Genomic DNA, 22,615 nt, shown 5'->3' on the forward strand with positions numbered 1-22,615 from the left:
GTCATAATGTATCAGGTCAGGGAGGACACCATTCAACCGTGTTGCCAAAATCTTAGCATAAAGTTTAATATCAGAATTAAGTAGTGAGATTGGTTTGTAGCTGGCACAGTCATGTGGGTCTTTCACCTTCTTATGTATCACTACAATTCTTGCTCCCAACATTGTTTTAGGAAAAGAAGCCCCATGTAGGATAGCATTAAATAAGGAACATAGGTGGAAGACCAGAAAAGCAGAGAATTTCTTATAATAGGCCTCAGAGAATCCATCAGGAACAGGGGCTTTAGAGGATTTCTGGGCCTCAATGATCTCCTCATCCATTAAATCTAAATTCAGTTGGGCAGTCGCCTGTTGAGAGAGCTTAAGAAGCTGTGTGCAGTGGAGGAACTCATTAATCACGTCTACTGAGGGGTTAGATCCTGTTTCTGAGCTATTCAAATTGTATAGCTTGGAATAGAAGGAGTGGAATTAAAGGTGCCGGATAGAGTTTTAATAGCTAATATATTATTATCTACTAACTTTTATTTGGAAACAAACAACAGCAAAAAGATAAGATCTTTAAAAATTGTTTTCTCTACCAGTAATGTCTGGAGACTATTTGGGGTTTATTTACTAAAGTTAGATTTTGATTGATTTTGATCTATTTAAAATTGACAAAAATCCATCAACACTGATGTGTTTCTGGGGCTAACAGACATTTACTAACAGACACTTTTTGATTTTTTTTTTAAAGTACAGTATTAGTAAATGTGTGATTTAGCCTGAGAAACACAACATCGATTTTGATCGATTTGAATCCATTTAAATTAAATCGATCAAAATCAATTAAAATTGACCTTTAGTAAATATACCACTTTTCATCTTTATTGTATATGACTATACTGTAAACACATGCTTCATGATTATTCATTGTTGACAAGAAGCTTTTTAATTATATTGTTTTATATTATCCCATGTACACACACACGCACACGCACACTGTTGATCTTGGTGACTAAACCTATTTGCTTTAGAATTAATACAAGGGAAAAGAGTGATTCTTCTCTAGGTCAACCAATTCCTTTTGACTTTTTACACTTAAAACTGTGGAAAATATACTCAAATATACTCAAATTAGGTTTATTATTTTATAAAATGATTCTTGTTTTTTTTTTTGCCAAAGTACAGCCCCAAATCAGCATCAGCCTGCCATGCATCTTAATTTGTACAGGTGGGACCATAATTCTTCTAACATGCTTGGGTTTGTAGAGCAAGATAGTAGTATTTGTGATGGAGCAGAAGTTTGGACAGACCAAGCACAGGTATTGGGCAGAGTGTACTGTTGAGTTCTTATTAGTTCGTATTCAACTAGCCGCGAAAAGTAGGAATCTGCGAAAAAGTATCGCCGATTGTGACTTTTCGCTAGGCGGAAACATCTCTGTATTAGGGGTGAGCGGGTTCGGGTTTCTGAAATCCGAACCCCCCCGATCCGAGGCAGATCCGAGTCAGGCTCGACTTTTCCTGCCTGACTCGGATCTGAAATCGAGGCAAAACGTCATCATCCCGCCTTCCGAGTCTCGCGGGTTTTGGAACCTATATAAGGTACCTGCGTCGGCGTCATTTTCTCACTCGGCTGTGGACAGTGAAGAGGGAGGGTGGGAGTTAGGGCTGGCTGGGCTGTGTAGTGTAGTGTAGTGCAGAGTACTGTTGTGCTGTGCTGTGCTGTGCTGCGCTGTGCTGCTGTTGTCCACTACTTCAAAGTCCATAGGGGCTGGCTGTGTTGTGCTGTGCTGCTGTTGTTAATAGGGGCTGTGTCCACTACTTCAAAGTCCATAGGGGCTGGCTGGACAGTGTTGTGCAGTCAGTTCTCCATAGGGGCTGTGTCCACTCCAAAGTCCTGTGCAGTGTCCCAGTCCTAAAGGGGTGCTGTAGTGTTGTCCAGGGGGTGCTCTGTCAGTCAGGGGTGCTCCCCCCAAGTGCTAAAAAAATAATATTTTTTTGTGTGTTTGTGAATTGTGTGCGCAGTAGCCGCACGTGCATCAACAAAGTAGTGCCAAGCGTGCGCCTGTGTCATAAGTAAAGGGCCAACTGGCTTGACCGTTAAAGGGTGCTGTAACCCCCAAAGTACACTCCAGTCCAAACCAAAAAAAATAATATTTTCTGTGTTTGTGAATTGTGTGCGCAGTAGCCGCACGTGCATCAACAAAGTAGTGCCAAGCGTGCGCCTGTGTCATAAGTAAAGGGCCGGCTGGCTTGACCGTTAAAGGGTGCTGTAACCCCCAAAGTACACTCCAGTCCAAACCAAAAAAAAATTATTTTCTGTGTTTGTGAATTGTGTGCGCAGTAGCCGCACGTGCATCAACAAAGTAGTGCCAAGCGTGCGCCTGTGTCATAAGTAAAGGGCCGGCTGGCTTGACCGTTAAAGGGTGCTGTAACCCCCAAAGTACACTCCAGTCCAATCCAAAAAAAATATATATTTTCTGTGTTTGTGAAATGTGTACGCAGTAGCCGCACGTGCATCAACAAAGTAGTGCCAAGCGTGCGCCTGTGTCATAAGTAAAGGGCCGGCTGGCTTGACCGTTAAAGGGTGCTGTAACCCCCAAAGTACACTCCAGCCCAAACCAAAAAAAAAAATATTTTCTGTGTTTGTGAATTGTGTGCACTGTGGCTGCACGTGCATCAACAAAGGAGCAGCGCCAAGCGTGCGCCTGTGTCCCATAAGTAAAGAGCCGGCTGGCTATTTTCTTAAAGGGTGGTGTAACCCACAAAGTGCACTACTCTCCAGCAAAAATAAAAAAATATTTTCTGTGTTTGTGTGCGCTTTAGCCGCACGTATATATCAATATAACATAAATGCAGGACCAAACTTTCTCCGATAAAAATAAAATAGGGAAAGATCAAGAACCACTTCCTCCTAGTGCTGTTGCTGCTGCTGGGAGTTGTTCATCATCCCAGAGAGGAAGTAGGAACATCACTACTTTTACTAAACAATTGACCCTCCAACAGTCCCTAGTGATGAGGATGAAGTACGACAGCAGTCATCCTGAAGCAAAACGTATAACTGAGGCCTTGACTGCTATGTTGGTGTTAGACGTGCGTCCGGTATCCGCCATTAGTGCAGTGGGATTTAGACAATTGATGGAGGTAGTGTGTCCCCGGTTCCAAATCCCGTCTAGATTCCACCTGCATCCTCAAAGCAGCAGCGACAAGCATGCATCTGTCTGTTAAAGGGTGGTGACACCCTCAAAATGTGCTACACAAACAATAAAAATATTGTTCTTTTTTTTTTGGTCTTTGTGAAATGTGTGGGCTGTAGCCGCACCTGCATCCTTAAAGCAGCAGCGACAAGCGTGCGTCTGTCTGTTAAAGGGTGGTGACACCCTCAAAGTGTGCTACACAAACAATAAAAATATTGTTCTTTTTTTTTCTGTCTTTGTGAAATGTGTGGGCTGTAGCTGCACCTGCATCCTTAAAGCAGCAGCGACAAGCGTGCATCTGTCTGTTAATGGGTGGTGACACCCTCAAAGTGTGCTACACAAACAATAAAAATATTGTTCTTTTTTTTTCTGTCTATGTGAATTGTGTGGGCTGTAGCTGCACTTGCATCCTCAAAGCAGCAGCGACAAGCGTGCGTCTGTCTGTTAAAGGGTGGTGACACCCTCAAAGTGCGCTCCACAAACCATAAAAATATTCTTCTTTTTTTTTCTGTCTTTGTGAATTGTGTGGGCTGTAGCCGCACTTGCATCCTCAAAGCAGCAGCGACAAGCGTGCGTCTGTCTGTTAAAGGATTACATCGGTGACAGCATCCAAGTAGGCATGTCAGACAGTCCGTACCTGTACTGGCAGGAAAAAGAAGCAATTTGGAGGTCCCTGTACAAACTGGCTCTATTTTACCTGAGTTGCCCCCCCTCCAGTGTGTACTCCGAAAGAGTGTTTAGTGCAGCCGGGAACCTTGTAAGCGAAAAGCGTAGGAGGTTGCTTCCACAAAATGTGGAGAAGATGACGTTCATAAAATGAATTATCAACTCTTCCAGGGAGACCAGCCTCCAGAACGTACAGAGGGACCTGTGGTTGTGGATTCCAGCGGGGACGAATTAATACTTTGTGAGGATGAGGATGTACACACTGAAGAGGGTGAGGAATCGGTGGATGAGGAGGATGAGGATGACATCTTGCCTCCGAAGAGCCAGTTTGTGCAGGGACAGATTAATTGCCAGCTTGTTTTGTGGGGGCGCAAACGAACCAATCATTTCAGCCACAGTTGTGTGGCAGACCCTGGCGCTGAAATGATTGGTTTGTTAAAGTGTGCATGTCCTGTTTATACAACGCAAGGGTGGGTGGGAGGGCCCAAGGACAATTCCATCTTGCACCTCTTTTTTTTCTTTGCATTATGTACAGTTTGGGGCCTAGTTGTTCAAACTGCCATCCTGTCTGCCACTGCAGTATCACTCCTAGATGGGTCACGTGTTTGTGCCGCCCACTCGTGTCGCTTAGCATAGTCATCCAGCTACCTCGGTGCAACCTTTTGGACATAAAAACACTATTGTGAGGTGTGAGGTGTTCAGAATAGACTGGAAATGAGTGGAAATTAAGGTTATTGAGGTTAATAATAGCATAGGAGCAGAAAAACCTACAAATTCTGTGATTTTAGCTGTTTTTATGCTTTTTTTCAAAAAAATACAGATCCAAAACACAAAACCCAGAACCCAGGGCCGGATTACTAATGGGCCGGGTGGAGCTCCAGCTCCAGGCCAACCATTAAAATAGGCCCAACGCAGTGCAGACAGGAAAAAAAAATCCCTGTGAACACTGTCTGCACTGCTTTGAATCCGACAACACTGCATTGCATTGATGGAGGATTCGAAGTCTGGTCCATTCACCCCCCTCCGCGCATCCGCCATCCGAAGCTCCGTCACTGACTGTCCAATTTCTCTCCCTGGCCCTGCAGTCTGAGGCTCCGCCCCCATGATGCGCGAAGCTCCGCCCCCATGCCGCCCGAAGCTCCGCCCCCCAGGTCGTACTAGCTTCCCTGGCCATGTGAAATTGGCTCCGGTTCCCTGGGTCATCTGAAGCCCAGCCGTTTCACCCAAGGGGCCACTACTCCCCTCCTCCCTACGCAATGAAATTAAACTATAAGGTTAGCCTTTTGAGCAGAGTGCAGAGGCTGAGCTGCTGTGAGAAGAAGCCAGCATGCATAACCAGCGTTCCTTCCCACAGGTCAGTGTCATGTCTGGCATCTATTAAGTGTGTGTATGTACTGTGTGTATGTATGCATGTGTATGTATATATGTGTATATATACACAAATGTGTGTATTTGTATGTATATATATATATATATATATATATACTGTGTGTATATGTGTGTGTGTATATATATATATATATATACACATGTTTTTGTATATGTGTGTATATGTATATGTTTTTGTATATGTGTGCACATGTATGTATGTATATATATATATATATATATATATATGTTTTTGTATATGTGTGGATATATATATATATAGATAGATAGATAGATAGATAGATCAGTTGTTGAACCTGGCACTCCCATACTCGCAGTGGTGTATCTATAATGAGTGCAGTGTGTGCGGTGCGGGGCCCCCGGGTCCAGGGGGGCCCCGCACCGCACACACTGCACCCATGTTTTTTTTAAACTAACCTGTCCGAGGTCCCGCGTCGGGGGTCACTGCTGCTCAGAACACCGGCGTTCTGCGCATTTGTAGTAGACTCCGGGCACACTCTAGTGCCCGGAGTCGACTAATGCTCCAGTGGCTAGCCAGCCGCGACAGTCGGCTGCCAGCCACCAGGGAGAGAGGAGGGGGGCCCCGCATGAGGAGTGCACATGGGCCCCCTCCTCTCTTAAAACGCCCCTGCATGCTCGTAAATAGAATTTGCGCCAGTGTCCTCCTTAATTGCCAACTTCTGCAACAGGTTGGCATCCACACAATTATGCCAATAAATGCGACCCTGATGGTGATTATGCACCACACAGGACATCCAATTGCTTTCAAAATACAATAACTCTTTTCTTAAGCTGGGTACACACTGATAGATATAGCCCCCATTCCACTGAACAATGGCGATATATCCATAGTGCATCACCGTGTGTGTACAGCAGATATGTCTGTGAACGACATGGTTCACAGACATATCCGATCTGCTGTGCAGCTGTCAAGGCCGGGTCATCGGGCAGATGATTGGCAAGTGTGTATACACTTAAAAATCGACAGATAGGTCGCGGGTCAGTCCAACGTCAACCTAGTGTGTACCGGGATTTAGGTTCTTTCATGATTAAAGAACATAAGTAAAGAATTCTGAAACATTGAAAGCATCTTGGGGGTCTTGTGTGATCCACAATCGCAGTCAGAGTATCGCCTTCACTGGTATTGGATACGGTCATTATACCGACAGTCGGGATTCCGGTGCTTACAATGCCAGCGCTGGAATCCTGACACCTGTCAGAATCCTGGTCCCGGCCTCCTGACCGCCGGCATTCTGACTGTAAGTACTGGGCTTAGGGTTAAGCATTAGGGGGAGGGTTGGACACTAAGTAGAGAGGGTTAGGTTTACGGGTGCAGAGGGGAGAGGTTAGGATTAGGCACTAGGGGGGAGGGTCAGGATACTGACCAGCAAGTGTTGTTATCCTAACCCTGGCGGGATGCCGGCGCTGGAAACCCGTACCCAACCCATTGATATATATATTAGTGTTTATATACAGTGTGTATATATATATATATATATATATATATATGTCTCTGTGTGTATGCATATAGGGAGCTGCTGCATCTATGAGGGGTGATTATGGTCAATCATAACCTCCAGAGGTGCCGCAGGCCGCGGATGGCAGCTGTGTTTGCACTTTCACAAAAGAAACAAAACTTTTTTGTTATTGCTCCACTATAAATTTGTTAAAGGTAGGCGCAAGTTTTGCCCCCATGGACATAGCCATGCCCCCTGTGTAGACCACATCACTGGTCACACTGCCACAGAAGTTATCACACTCCCCTGCAGCGCCACACAATAGGCCATTCATAAATTTCAGCTCCAGGCCCATGTGGACCTTAATCTGGCACTGCCAGAACCCAAAACACGGAAGGGTGGTTTGGGCAAAACCAATCCAGATCCAAAACACGAAGAAAGATCCAGATCCAAAACCAAAACACAAAACACGAAAAGTGGCCGGTGCACACCCCTACTCTGTATATTATAAATACTTTTCACGTATGCGAAAACACAATGCAATGTAAAAGACGAAAAAGATTTGCCTCTGAATAGATGGAGAAATAAAGTGCAAAATCGCTATTTTGGGCTGCAAAGGTGGAGAAACCACTCAGCACCCTTAGGACAGCACCCCAAAGGACAACTGCATAAAAAAAAACTTTCAAAAATTGAGGAACACCCCAAAAAAGCACTTTGAAAAAGGTGGCGAAAAAGTGCAAAGTGGAGGTACAAACTTAGAAACCAGCGAAATAGACTTTCGGGGGGTCTGCAAGTTTGGGTGAGGTGTTTTTGGATTGCAGGTGCTTGCTTCAGGTGCGTTTATGTTTTTTTAAACTTGACTTTAGCAACTTTAAACCATGCTTGCACCCATTTTGAAGTACCCCAAATTTGACAGGTCTACTTATTTTCACTCAAAAAAACATCTTAATGCTATTCTTCACCACTTGTGCAAAGACGCTAATTAGAAGAAATTGACACACCTTAAGTACCCCAAATAGCTTTATTAGGGCTATTCGGGGTCATGTACATTGATCCCCAATGTTAGTGTATCTTTTAGGGGGTGTCAGGCTGATTTCCCCAATTGTGTCAGCACTTTTCGCCCTGGTCGGCATTTGCCGGGTTGCGTTTTCGTGTGTTTTGGAATTGAATAGGGCTAATCGCGGGTATGCGCACGATAAGATACACGATGTAGGCAAAGTCCGGCATGCGAAAAAGTATTGCTGGTGCAAAACTAATTGAATACAGCCCTAAATATGAGTTTGTTGCACCATTATGCTTAGCTCTGGGAGTAGTGCACAAATTATAAGGGATGGAGATGATGCATTTTTAGTAGATTTCATTGCTCACACAACCATCTCCACTTCCCAAAAGGACTGGAACTTGCATCAGCTGACAGCTGGTGGTCTTCAGGTTTTGTTTTTTAGTTTTAAATAAGAAAGTCTTTCCTTCCTTTAATTTTAGCGGAGAAGCACATTTCAGGCAATGTAATACTGTAAAAAGGTTTGCCCACACAATAAAGTGTTTCCTCATGATGGTGATTAATTTAACCATCACATTGTAAATAAGGCACACTGAGTGCTAAGGGTGAAGCCACGGTAGGTTACATCAACATACCGTATATACTCGAGTATAAGCCGAGTTTTTCAGCACATTTTTTGTGCTGAAAAAGTACCCCCTCGGCTTATACTCGAGTGAAGTGTAGCGCTGACCGGACGGAGTTCAGTCAGCGCTACACAGCACAAACACACAGCCGCCGGAGCCGACAGCTGTGTGTTTGCTGTAATCGGCAGCCGCTGAGAGTCTGTCAGACTCTCAGCGGCTGCTGCTGCTCCCACTGCGGGAGCCATCTTCCGGCTCCCGCAGTGGGTAATGGGAGAGACGTTATCAGTAATGACGTCTCTCCCATGCAAAGCGGCCGGAGGAGCTGTTAGCGGCGGGACCAGGAGCGGGAGTTTCAGGTAAGTGATTTTTTTTTTAATTCTTATTACGTCTCTCTCTACTAGGGGGGGGGGGGGGACTACTGGGGGCACTACCAGGGGGAGATTACTACAGGGGGCACTAAAAGGAGGGATTACCACTGAGGGGACTAATAGCGGGGGATTACTACTGGGGGCACTAAAAGGGAGGGATTACCACTGGGGGCACAACCAGGGGGGGAATACTACTGGAGGCACTGAAAGGGGGGATTACCATTGGGGGCACTACCAGGAGGGATTACTACTGGGGGCACAACCAGGGGGAATTACTACTGGGGGCACTACCAGCTGCTGCCATTTCCCACCCTAGGCTTATACTCGAGTCAATAAGTTTTCCCAGTTTTTTGTGGTAAAAGTAGGTACCTCGGATTATATTCAGGTCGACTTATACTCGAGTATATATGGTAATAAATATGTTTTTATGGATTGAGATGGAAATGGACAGGGTCAGATTCCATATAAAGCATTTTATTTAAATGTGTTACTTTTTGGTATATAGTCACCAAGCTGTAGGAGACAAAGTAAAAGACCATGGCCAAATGACAGGCAGGTATGAAGTAGATTGTTACACGTCCTGGCTAAGTGGCGGTTTTCAGAACTACAGGTCCCAGATGTGATAACCTGTAATGGTCCATTATAGAAGTCAAACAATATAAAGCCTTTGATGTTGTAACACAGTGTTTAATAGTTTAGACATAGCTGCAGTACTGGGCTAACTGTTACCAACAGTGCATAAAATCACCATTTGTTTGGCAGCAAAGCAATAATAATTACTGGTTCTGGGAAAAGCAGCCTTGAATATAACAAGGTTTTTGAATAAAACAGGGTTCTTCAAATTAACCTTGGGGAGAAATGAACTTGGATTTAGACTGGCATATATTTGAGCACACATTATTTCTTTCTACTATATAGGGGAATGTTAATTATTTAAATGCAGTAGCTGCTGTTTTAAAAACAAATTACAATGTTGGCTGCTTAGAATCAGATGCTGGCTGGCCTTGTGTTTTAGCAAATGACATTGGAAGCATTGTACCCAATTATAGAGTTATAATGTGAAACATAAAAAAATGAGTTGCCAGTGGTCAGAAAGTCTACACAATATTAACAGAATAAGAGCTTGATCCAATTAGACGCGATGATCTTGCGGGTCCGAGCCATCGTGGCAATGGCCGCACTTTATGGCAGCCCGAAATGTGCATAAAAGTGCTCGCAGCCCCAGAGGGCTCTGAGCAAAATTATGCAAATTTGGGCTTGGAGCGTGAGGGGTGCAAGATACTGTGCCGTTGCTGCCATTTTAACGCTGTGGCAATGGCACATCTCACCCTTCGCAAACAATTGGATTTAACCCAAAATCTGCTGGATGAATATTTCCTCCATTATGAACAAGAGAGATGGAAAAATAAGCCTTTGTATGTTGCATGTTCATTGGTTGTTATATGCCTACAATTGCTACATATTCTGCCAGTACAAGATAAAAGGGGATCTGAAGAATTTCTTGTTTTTAGTAATTATGTTTATACATATTCCCTAAATACCACAAATTGTTATTTTCTTTTACTACAATGCCAACTTGACCAGACAGCGATGGGAGCGAAGCAGGTAATAGGAGCAAGTAGTCTCAAAGAGGTTGGACTGAGTATTTCAGAGCATCAAAATCTACTGGTCATAGTGATTGGTTTATTACATTGTAATCCGCATTATTACAGACATTATTACATTTTACAAATCATTCTTACTGTAATACTTTATTTTGTTGGGTATTATCACTGGCATACAGTAATACATCCTATTGAGAACTGTCAATGGAATTTTTAATCTTATTTGAGCACTAACCTTTATCTATTTTGGACTTTGAACATTTATATTTTATGGGCATAATCATCAATATATTACATACTAATAGACATTTGTACTTTCATTTGTTATAATACTGATATTCTCACAGGCCTTTTATATGCTGTAAAATATTAACACAATTGACATTGTAATAGGCATTATCAAAGACACTGTATACAATAACCTTTGAACAATATCACAATAGTGCACTCTTAACTAGAATATATAATTGTAATATTACTGTCTATGAGTTTGATTCCAGCTTGTGCACTATATGTTAGGAGTTTTCTACCCATGTGCAATTGTGAGTTCCTAGCACATGGCTACCTGTGTGCAACTGTAATCCTCTGACACCCTCCAGCATAAATGGCCTACAAAATCATTGTCAGTCCTTGTCTTATTTCATGTGTAAAAACATTTTTGCATTTTCACAAAATCGTTGACACTGACACTACACAGCGCCCCTTTCATAAGCTGTCATTGTTTATACTTTATTCTAAAGTTCTTGCTGGATTATACTATGTAGCAGTCACAGCTCTTTGCTTATACTACTCCACGCTTTCCTTGTACACGATTAAAAGTTCTAAATTACTAACTACTTCATACATGGATAGTTATCTTTTTAGTAGTAAACTATAAATATATACCTTTAGATTTATAATATTTTTGAAATTATGAAAGAAACAGGTGCATAAACTCATTGAACCGCATCAACTGGATACATACCACAAAATGCCTTGGTTTTGCACAATTGATCCTGGTTAGTACATCTTGTCTTCTTAAATGTATGTTTTTACCAGGGCCGTAGCTAGGGTAGTGCGGCCGGTGCCATTGCACAGGGCACCACAGGTCAGGGGGCGCTGTTTGGGCCTGTCAAATTTCTGTTTATCATCATTTCTTGTAGCTTCCTCTTATTTTATCCCCAGCATCTCCTGGCCTCCCCTATCTCTTCCCTGGCCCTTCTCCATGAAGCCATGGTCCATTCCTGGGTGCATTATGTCCCTTTGAAAAATGAGGGGGGCGCCAATGCTCTTTCTGGCACAGGGCACCAAAAAGTCTAGTTACGGCTCTGGTTTTTACACTCACAGGAGAGGCTTTTTCAATCTAAAAGCTCATATAGATTTTCATGGAAGCATAACAATATTGATGGGTGGTTGCATTGTGAAAAGTGTCAACAACACATCAGCGTTAGGCAGTGAAAGAAGCTGTGTATGTGCCGAGGGGTCTGTAGTTTTTGTCCTGAGAAAGTGCAGTCAAACCTGGGGACATTCCAGACATAACAGGTTCAAATACAAAAAGCCTCTGATGGCTAATTTGAATCGCAGGTCTCAGTTCTTTATTATCCATAAGATCAGCACATTCATGCAAATACCCATGACATGAGAAAAGTGAAATAATTTGACCCTTATGTTAAATTTTATAAATTTCGGACTCGATCATTATATCTTACATAGCACTCCACAGGCTACTGCAGCCAACTCTGAAACAAGAAACCAATTATTTTCTGAAAGCTTGTGCTCTTCATTAAAGCACTAAACCACCTCTATGGAAGGGGAAAGATATAATATGCAACAAGAGGATTACACAGACGGGCAGCTGTAACATAACACAGGAACAAGCAGATATCATAAGCAACAGCTACATTGCAATCAATTCTGTTTTGGCAGACTCTAGATGAGGTTGAGCAAAAATCGATACAGGCTAGCAATATGCGTTTAACGGATTGAAATGACATTTCTTCTACAACAAGATGAATATTGCTTGTATACTGTAAAGATGTACAAATCAGGAAAAGTTATAAGTATTTACATCTATCCTGATTAACTCATTTTACGAATATAATGGAATTTCTTTTACACGTTCTGGGTCCACAGTCCCAATATTAAAGAAATTGTCAAAATTGTAATAGCCAAGAAAGGGTGCAGTTATAGGTATTGCTAGGATAATAACAACACTATTATTATAATAGGATTATAAAAATATATTCAGGAGTAAATACACGTAAATGTTGAATCTACTTCAAAGGTCTGTGGACATAGGGCCTGATTCAGACCCGATCGCCAGCAAGCGTCCGCTCGCTGCTGCCGATGTTCACTATTCTGCGCATGCGTATGGAGTGCGATTGCGCAAACTACTTATAGCGATCGGGTCCCGCTCGCTCGCCCTGCAAGGATAGCCCAGTGTAATGAGTAACAGGAGAGGCCGTTTGTGAGTGGTAACAGGGGCAGTCCAGTGAAAACGGGGGAGTGGAGGTGCTGAAAGCAGGTGTGCCTGAGTGTCTCAATGCCGTTTCAGAGGCGTGCATAATTAACAGGCAGCGTCATAGTACACGTCACCAGCCTTTTTTTTTACACTGAAATCCTCGCAATGCTTGCGGTAGGGTAGAGGCAACCACAAGTGCTACTATCGCTTCTGATGGTCCTCTATGTACCAATGTTTTAATACACTTCCTGGAGATGACGTGCGCTAGTGGGCGTCTCACCATACGCTAATGGGCATTTGCATACACAAAGTGATCGCTTGCCAAGACATAGTGGCCGTGCTTATGCCTTGCCGTGCGATCGCCTGTCTTGACGTCACTTAGCTGAATTTGCATACGCAGGGAGCGAGTGGCCGCACCTAGCGAACCGGTCTGAATCAGGCCCATAGTTTGGTTGCTTCAAGAGGACAAATGTGACCATCCCAGAACTTAATTTATTGATCTGAGAAACTATAATTTCTTAGTTACCAATCTGCCATAATTCATAATGAAAGCATTCCTATTGAAAGCGATCTGTATATTTAGTAAGTACACTTTTCAAGGCATGGGGAGAAGGATTCAGTGAAAAAATAAATATCCTAAAATCTTCCGATGGGGAAAAATATGGCGACGTATGAGGTAAAAAGCAAGAAAAAGTACCAACAAATGAGTAACTATAGCCGCACATCCACTAGGTGACTAGGGAAAGACAGTACGATTACAACATCGTAATCATACCGTCATTTCCAAGCCCCTACTCTGAACAATTAGTCATTCAGTGCAGGCACCCTCCCTCATCCTCCAACATGGCCAATCTGTCGTTAATAGCAGATTGACCGGCATGTTCGGGTGATGATTAATGTTGGAAACGACCAGCGGGAGTATGCATCGCTGGTCGTTTCCGACATGATAGTGCACGATTTGTGCACGATTACGATGTTGTAGTTGTGCAATCGCACATTAATATTGCATAGTGGAGGTATGCCTTTAGTGAAACTTTAGATTTCACATTTTTAATTTTCCTCTTTGTAAAAATATGGAAAACAGTAATAGAATTGCAACACTGTGTGATATAATGAACTGTTCCATAAAGCTATATTTATTTTTTAAGCATTGTTACTTTTTTTTGGCATTTTAAACCTCATTTAATAATGTTTTATCATAACTTCTGAAAGAATGCTTAAATGAGGTAAATAGCTGTTTGGGTTGCACTTGCAGTAACTCTGATAATATATGTACAGTAGTTATATTGTGAGATAGGTCAGGGAGTGACTGTAGTAACTTATGTCACTTAGGAACCAAATCTTACTGGTGGGAGTACTGTGTAATCAACTTTAGACAGACCAGGTGGTTGTGTTTTAATTAACCCTTTCACACACCCACGACACACATGATCAAGCGAGCCTTCCCATGACAGGAATGCTGAACAAAACAGAATGCAGCTCCAATTAACTTTTAATAACGCATTTATTACTAAAATGATCACCAGGTCAATCAGCATGGCCACTGGTTTCAGTGTTGTGCGAGATCTTAATAAAGGATAAATGCAGCTTCCAGGATTTATTTGTGTGAGCTCACTCAAGCTAATGTTCTGGAGGCTAAGGGGTAAAATTACTAAGGTGAGAGTTTTTATAAGTGGAGATGTTGCCCATGGCAACAAATCAGATTCTACTTAACTAGCACCTTCTAGAACGGGGGTCTTCACCCTGCAGAGCCATTCCCAGTGGCCCTCCGATGGTTACTGTAGTGCAGACCGCAGTAAGTGCAGTCTGCACTACAGACAGAAACAAACACACTGCCGCCGGCGCCGGCAGCAGTGTGTTTGTTTTAACAGCCAGCCAATGAGAGTCAGACAGACTCTCATTGGCTGCTGCACCCACTGCAGGAGCTGGGCTAGAGCTCACTCATGAGCTCCATCTTCCGGCTCCCGCAGTCGGTAATGGGAGAGACGTCATGATGTCTCTGCCATAATTCAGAGCGGGCCGGGCCGGTAGGATGGAGGAGCTGACGGCGGCGGGAGCGGGATTTCAGGTAAGTGAGGGCACTGCATAGGGGGGGACCACTACTGGTGGCACCATATAAGGGGCACTGCAATGTTATGGCAGTCACATAGCATCCCAGTGACTGCCATAACATAACATCCCAGTGACTGCCACAACATAGCATTCCAGTGACTGCCATAACATAGCATCCCAGTGACTGCCATCACATAGTATCCCAGTGACTGCCCAGTGACTGCCATCACATAGCATCCCAGTGACTGCCATAACATAGCATCCCAGTGACTACCATAACATAGCATCCCAGTGACTGCCATAGCATAGCATTCCAGTGACTGCAACAGCATAGCATCCCAGTGACTGCAACAGCATAGCATCCCAGTGACTGCCATAACATAGCATCCCAGTGACTGCCATAACATAACATCCCAGTGACTGCCATAACATAGCATCCCAGTGACTGCCATAACATAGCATCCCAGTGACTACCATAACATAGCATCCCACTGACTGCCATAACATAGCATCCCAGTGACTGCCATAACATAGCATCCCAGTGACTACCATAACATAGCATCCCACTGACTGCCATAACATAGCATCCCAGTGACTGCAACAACATAGCATCCCACTGACTGCCATAACATAGCATCCCACTGACTGCCATAACATAGCATCCCAGTGACTGCCATCACATAGCATCCCAGTGACTGCCATAGCATAGCATTCCAGTGACTGCAACAGCATAGCATCCCAGTGACTGCAACAGCATAGCATCCCAGTGACTGCCATAACATAGCATCCCAGTGACTGCCATAACATAACATCCCAGTGACTGCCATAACATAGCATCCCAGTGACTGCCATAACATAGCATCCCAGTGACTACCATAACATAGCATCCCACTGACTGCCATAACATAGCATCCCAGTGACTGCCATAACATAGCATCCCAGTGACTACCATAACATAGCATCCCACTGACTGCCATAACATAGCATCCCAGTGACTGCAACAACATAGCATCCCACTGACTGCCACAACATAGCATCCCACTGACTGCCATAACATAGCATCCCAGTGACTGCAACAGCATAGCATCCCAGTGACTGCCATAACATAGCATCCCAGTGACTGCCATAACATAGCATCCCAGTGACTGCCATAACATAGCATCCCAGTGACTACCATAACATAGCATCCCACTGACTGCCATAACATAGCATCCCAGTGACTGCCATAACATAGCATCCCAGTGACTACCATAACATAGCATCCCACTGACTGCCATAACATAGCATCCCAGTGACTGCAACAACATAGCATCCCACTGACTGCCATAACATAGCATCCCACTGACTGCCATAACATAGCATCCCAGTGACTGCAACAACATAGCATCCCAGTGACTGCCATAAAAGCAGCATTGCAGCCACAGTTCTGCGCAGATTTAAAAACATTGTAGATGTGCATAAATATTGGGTTTACGGACATCTCTGAATTAGGCCCGCAGTGCAGTAGCATATCTATAATGGGTGGAGGGTGTGAAGTGCACACAGGCTCCTGAGTTAGGGGCGGCCTGTGCCACCTTCCCTGCCCAGTTGTACCCATTGCATTGTCTAATTTGGTGGTCACCAGCTCCATGTATTTTGCACATCAGTGTCCACTTAATGTTGGGTGCACACTAGATGATTTCTCAGACTTTATGGTGAATTGGACCGACATATCATCGATGTCAGTGTTCGAAGTGTGCAGGTATATGTTGGTATGGTATACCGACACTTCAAGCACCGAGCCTCGCTCCGCCCACTGCCCGCCAGCAGACAACCATGGATGGAGACTTGGTGAGACAGTGGCACTGAGCCGCCTCATTTAAAATCTGTGCTTTCTGCAAGCCAATTGGAGCTCATGGACCAGCAGCCAATCAGGAGCCGCTGCAGTCCCACTTATACCATCTCTTTCTTCACTGTTTCTACACAAAGGGAAGACACACAGTACATAAAGAGCAGTGAGTTAAGATGAGTCTTTTCCTAAAAGTCTGCAAGATTAAGACTAGGTGAACCTTTTTTTCCTTTACAGTCAGTGCTTAAAGTGGTCCTAGAGAAGTGGGGGAACTCACCCTCCACCTCCCCAAAAAAATGCCAATGCGCGCTGTAGGCGCGCGTCGAAAAAAGGGGTGTGGTCCTAAAAAGAAAGGGGCGTGGTCAGTGGGAATACACAGTGGAGAGGGGGACAGTAGGAATACACAGTGGGGAGGGGGACAGTGGGAATACATGTAATGTCCCGGTTGTTAGATAAGGGACCAGGTTCGGATTTGATCAGAGGGGCAAGCGATGTGTTTCCCTTTTTTAAACAGACACAATGATGAAGGTACAGTGAGGAGGGTACAACTCAATTTTATTGTAACCAAGTTAAATCACATACATTTAGAATATAAATTCAGATGTCCCTATTTCAACCATATCAGGGATTTGCAACAGAACTTTCAAACAATACCAGTTAGTTACAATAGCTGTCAATAAATCATAAACAGGTTAAGCCCCCTTCAAGCAAACGTGTTCAACCCCAGCTGGCAAGAAACAAACAAACCAATCGTACCTGATGCTACTGCAATCTAAAGCTATTCACAGCCCGGTGCGACAAGCTGAGAGAGGCACAACAGGGCCGCAACTAGGGGGGGGCTGAGGGGTCATGTGCACCTGGCGCCATCCTCCAGCGGCACCGGGCACACACTTTTCTGTGCCGGAGGTCTGCAGATAGAGACCTCCGGCTGTGGTGCGCGCCGGACATTGAATATCGGCGGAAGATCCTGCCCTCCCTCCTGCCGTCGGAAGGTAGGGTGAGCGCTCGGGGGGGGGCCGGAGAGTTAGTGAGAGGGGCGGCAGTGCTGCACTGGGCGCACTGCCGTCTAGCTACAGCGCTGGGCACAACATAGTGACGTGGAATAATATTGCAGTCTCTGTGTAGAAACATTTCTGAAAAAATATACGGCAGTTGCAATAATAAAGCGGCTTAGAGTCTCTGTAGCAAATAGCGTAGTGAAGCACAACACAGAAAAATCATGCAGCAGTCTCTTTACGTTGGCACAGTGCAGGTAAGTACGTACAGGTATAATAAAGCGGTTTAGAGTCTCTGTAGCAAATAGCGTAGTGAAGCACGTCTAAGAAGCATAAGTCTTGAGTATCAGCAAGACACGGTTAACTACGTAAATCCAGCTAAGTGAAGCACAAATCACTATTAGAGAAACTTGCCAGCTGAGGTTACGCAGGGGTGGGGTATCCTACTACAGAAATAATTAAACATTTAAACAATCTGTACATATACGTGCAAGGAACTTAGAGGGAACACGGTTTAGCTATATACCAGCAAACGAACATGCAATCCTTTTGTAAGACTCCAGCATTTATGCATTTACTAACAAGTGAGCATGCAATTGTAGAACACAGCATAAAACAATTCACACAAGACATGAGCTCGTGTGATACAGCATCACACATTAGCATGGTATAACAGGGAACTTCAATTCTCTAATCATGTCAGACAACCACTCCCAGCTTGCTAACTGTACTTCTGGGTAGCCCCCCCCCAGGACTGCAGGGATTGAATAAGAGAGGATGACCTAACCCTCACTTCCCCCCTGTTTCAGAACTATACCACTACAGATCAAGGGGTCAGAAAAAGTAAAAATAAAAGTCTAGAATAGTAGCACGGAGGCAGTATTAACACCTAGTAGGGGTGCCTAACTAATTAATTCAGGGTGAGGGGAAGGTAAGGGACCACATAACAAGTTCTCACCCCCTGCAGTGGCTCTTGTGCCTCCTCCGATCTCCAGCACTGTCTGGGATGCCAAGCACCACACCAGGCAGCCCTCCGCTATACAGAATGAAGGGTAGAGGAGTTAAGTATCCATACAGGTGTCGGGTACCAGGAACTGCACAGTGCCTGACATCTCCCAGCTTGCAAGACCTCTCTCCCCTAAACTCTGGTGTAGGGGCATGACACGGCCGATGACAACAGGTCGTTCCTCCGTCCTCCAGTCGTCTTCTCCGGCTGGTGTAGCACCTGCTCCTCTGGCGACGGTCCTCCTCTGCGGCGACGTCTTCTGACAACAGGCGTCCGCGCTTCCAGGCTGCAGCGTCCCCCACACAGTCTCCGGGGCTTGCGGAAGGTTGTCCAGGTCTCCGATCAGCAGGGGCTGTCTTCCGCGATGCCCGTGCTGACCAGCAGTCCTCTTTGCTCCACACGCGGAGTCCTCCTGGTAGCCAAGCTTATTGTGGCAACGGGTGCGCTCAGCTCAGCGCGGCAACGGATCCCCTATTCCTGGTTCCGGTGGCGGGATTGTTGGCTGCAGTCCATCCTGACGGGCACCCGCGGGGCAGCTCTACAGCTCCAGGGGTCCTCGGAGAACTTAATCCCAGGCAGGCATACAGGCAGGACCCCCTCCGGAGGCTCCAGTAGCCAAGTCCTCAGCGGCAATGTGTTCTCCCCAGCAGCAGCGGCTGCGGACAGCGGTCATCAGCTGAGTAGAGCAGGTGAGTGACAGTGATGTGTGAGGTGCCCGGCAGACATTAATTCAGCAGCAGCTACAGCATTCCCCTGGTGATCCGCAATGTCAACCATAGCAGAGGGCGGGCTCTAGGCTCCAGCACAGTGATCCCTGGCCGGATTCCATTCCACGGCACGCACAGGGACCCACCGGCATTCTTCCTCCTTCGTCAGTGCTCCCAAGGGCTCCCCGGGTCATACTATACATTTCGACTGCCTGTGACATTCCTCTGCTGCTCTACCTGCGGGTACAGTATTTAGCTCTTCCATGCTACATGGGCGCACCGCTAAACAGCTCCTCTCCCTTCTGTGAACTACAGAACAGCTACAGCCCTTGTAGATTAGGGGGGTCTTGCATCTGCTTCAACGCAGCCGTGCCGTGGTGCCATTACACTGCGGCAGCTGTGGGTGCCCTCAGCCGCTTCCCCTTCTGCAGATACACTTTTAATACAGGCTACATGGCAGCCCCTACTGCCCAGTCACTTCCCATCAGGGCATCTCCCTCCCCTCCAGGGGATTGCTATTTTATAAATTCTCCCTTTCTCTCCTCCCTGTCGGTCCGGCATGAATCATTGGCCCAGAGGACCCAGTGGCGGCCCACCCACAGGTCCCTCTGCCCTACAACCTAGGGGACCAATCAATGGGGGGCATTTTTCCCGCACAAAAAGGGGTTACTGGACAGAGGACAATTTCTTCCCTTAGGCTGCACATGCCCAGTAGTGGTTCAGGGACAGTGGGGTCACTCAGAGTTCAGTGTCCCTGTCTAAGTGTATATAACATTATGTCCCTAAGCTGTGGGGACAGACCGATCTATTTAATAAAAAATAAAAAATTTGGGGGACCCCTATTTGGGAACAAACTTGGGGGTACCACATACACAGTGGGGAGGGGGGCAGTGGGAATACACAGTGGGGAGGGGAGCAGTGGGAATACACAGTGGGAAGGGGGGCAGTGGGAATACACAGTGGGGAGGGGGGCAGTGGGAATACACAGTGGAGGGTGGGCATTGGGAATACACAGTGGAGAGGGGGGCAGTGGGAAAATTGAGAACACGCAGTGGGGAGAGAGGGGCAGTGGGAGCAGGGAGGGAGAATGAAGAACGCGCAGTGTTATCCTGCAGTGCTCACCAGTGTCATGTGTCAGTGTCACCATCACACACAGCAGGAGCAGCAGCCGCATGGACCGGGTCCTCTCAGGGCGGCTCCTCTTTACACGCGAGGAGAGACAGGCGCACAATGACGTAATCGCGCTGTCTCATTCCCGCCAGAGGAGAGGAGGCAAGATGGGCGGTGGGCCAAATGTCAATTATCGTGAGATTATTGACTCAGTAGTACTAGCACCGCCCACCCACCACCACAGTTATTGAATATATGGGCCGGCAGCGCTGGTGTTCAGCACAGAGCCGCGGGAACCGGCCGGGACAAGCAGGCCGCAGCTCTTTTAAGTGCACCATGCTACCACTCACTCACTGTATGCCTGACATGACCTGTGTGTGCTGTGCCTGTGTCCTTCATTCTCTGACTCCATCAGATCCCTGGGCAAAGGTGGCGGGCTGGACAGCCAAAGGGGGCGTGCCGGCCGGGCTAGCTTATCCAATGAAAGCGGACCCAGTCATCACCCCATATTCAGACTGACAACCGCAGGCCTGCAGCCTGTTTCTAAAGCCAGGCTAAGTGGGCAGACAGAGGCGGAACTGGTGACAGAACGCAGTTCCGCCCCGTTCTGGCCCACTTTAACCCCTGTTTACAGTAATGTCTGAAAGAAAAAGAAAATCCTGTTACTGGTGTTAAGCAAGTGTACACTAATATGTACATTGGGCCTGATTCAGACCCACTCGCAAGCGGGCGAACGTACGTTAGGCGTACGTACAAAAATATTTAAATTCAAGGGCTCGCTCGTATTTTCGAACGCATCTAAAAATCCTCCCCAAACTCAGACGACCCCTCCTCTAACTAACGAGCGTGCGAAATAGCGAGCGTACATCCCCGAAATGGCTAGAAGGGAACGCACGCACAAGTATAAACCGGAAGTGGCCTTGTCAGATGTCGATTACCTGCTCCTTTATTCTGCCTACCTCCATCAATCGTATCATGCCAATCAATGTATCAATTAGCTTAATTGTTTTTTTTTTTTCAACACAATGCAAGAAACTTTACTCTTGTCCGTGTTTGTGTTTTCCCGCAGAATACGTACGGCTTAAACAATTGTTCTATTGCTGTGGATCCCCGCATATTTCCCGGGGTTCATTTCTTTATTTAAATTTGCTTACGCATGTCACTGCATCAAGCCTATCATAACTCTCCAGAGATTTCTGGCCCTGTCGAACACATGACTCATACACTAACCAATAGAATTGCTCCTGTTAATTTCCCAAATACATTAGCCAATCAGAAATTTTTTGGCCACTTTATCAAAAATGATTTTTAAGAAAAACACCATTGCCATCATGAGAGCCTCCGCATTCACCAGGCGCGAGCTGCTGGTGCTAACGGAGGTGATGGATAGGCGTATCACCAGCCAACCTCCACCCATAACCAACCGGCAGAAGCGTTCCGCATATGCGGAGGCACGGGCCCGCCTGCGCTCCTTCGGCTCACGCCGCAACATCGGCCAGCTGGAGCGCAGGTGGTCGGACCTGCAACGGCGAACGCCCCGCTTGCTGGCATGCTTTCGCATGCAGATCTCAGAAAGTAAGTTTTATGTATTGTGGTTTTCATGTTTGTCTTTGTGGCCCAAACTGCGTGTGCATGTTTTCATGTCTGTCCTATTTATTCATACTACTCATATCTGCATAGCCATGTTTTCCCTCTATTTCATAATTATTCATTCTACTCATATTTGCATGGCCATGTTTTCCCTCTATTTCATATTTATTCATTCTCCTCATATTTGCATGCTTTTTGTTGGTGGGGGGTGATTTTACATTGTTTTTTGGCGAGGATTTGTGCTGAAACTAACCACAATTTGTTTTACATCTTTTAGGGGGACAGCCAAGACTACGCCGTCACCGTCCGGCCAGACGGCGGTCACGCCCACTCTCCCCAACCCCCAGCCAACACTCCACCCCCAATAATTCCCCTATTCCCCTCTCCTCCCCAGCCTTCCAAGACCCTCTCCCGGAAATGTCAGGCCTCCTTCCCCTCCGTCCCACTTCCCCCTCTCCTCCAACCACCCCTCTTCCAATTACCCCCTCCCCGGAGTCCGTAATAACCCCGCCCCGATCTTTGGGGAATGGAGGCTCCTCCGAGGAGGACGATGGTGGGACTTCCGGAGCTGCCGATTTGTCTACCGGTATGTTTTTCTTTAGCCTTT

Source organism: Taudactylus pleione, unplaced genomic scaffold (genome assembly GCF_031769625.1).
Source record: "Taudactylus pleione unplaced genomic scaffold, aTauple2 ptg000567l, whole genome shotgun sequence".
Lineage (NCBI taxonomy): Eukaryota > Metazoa > Chordata > Amphibia > Anura > Myobatrachidae > Taudactylus > Taudactylus pleione.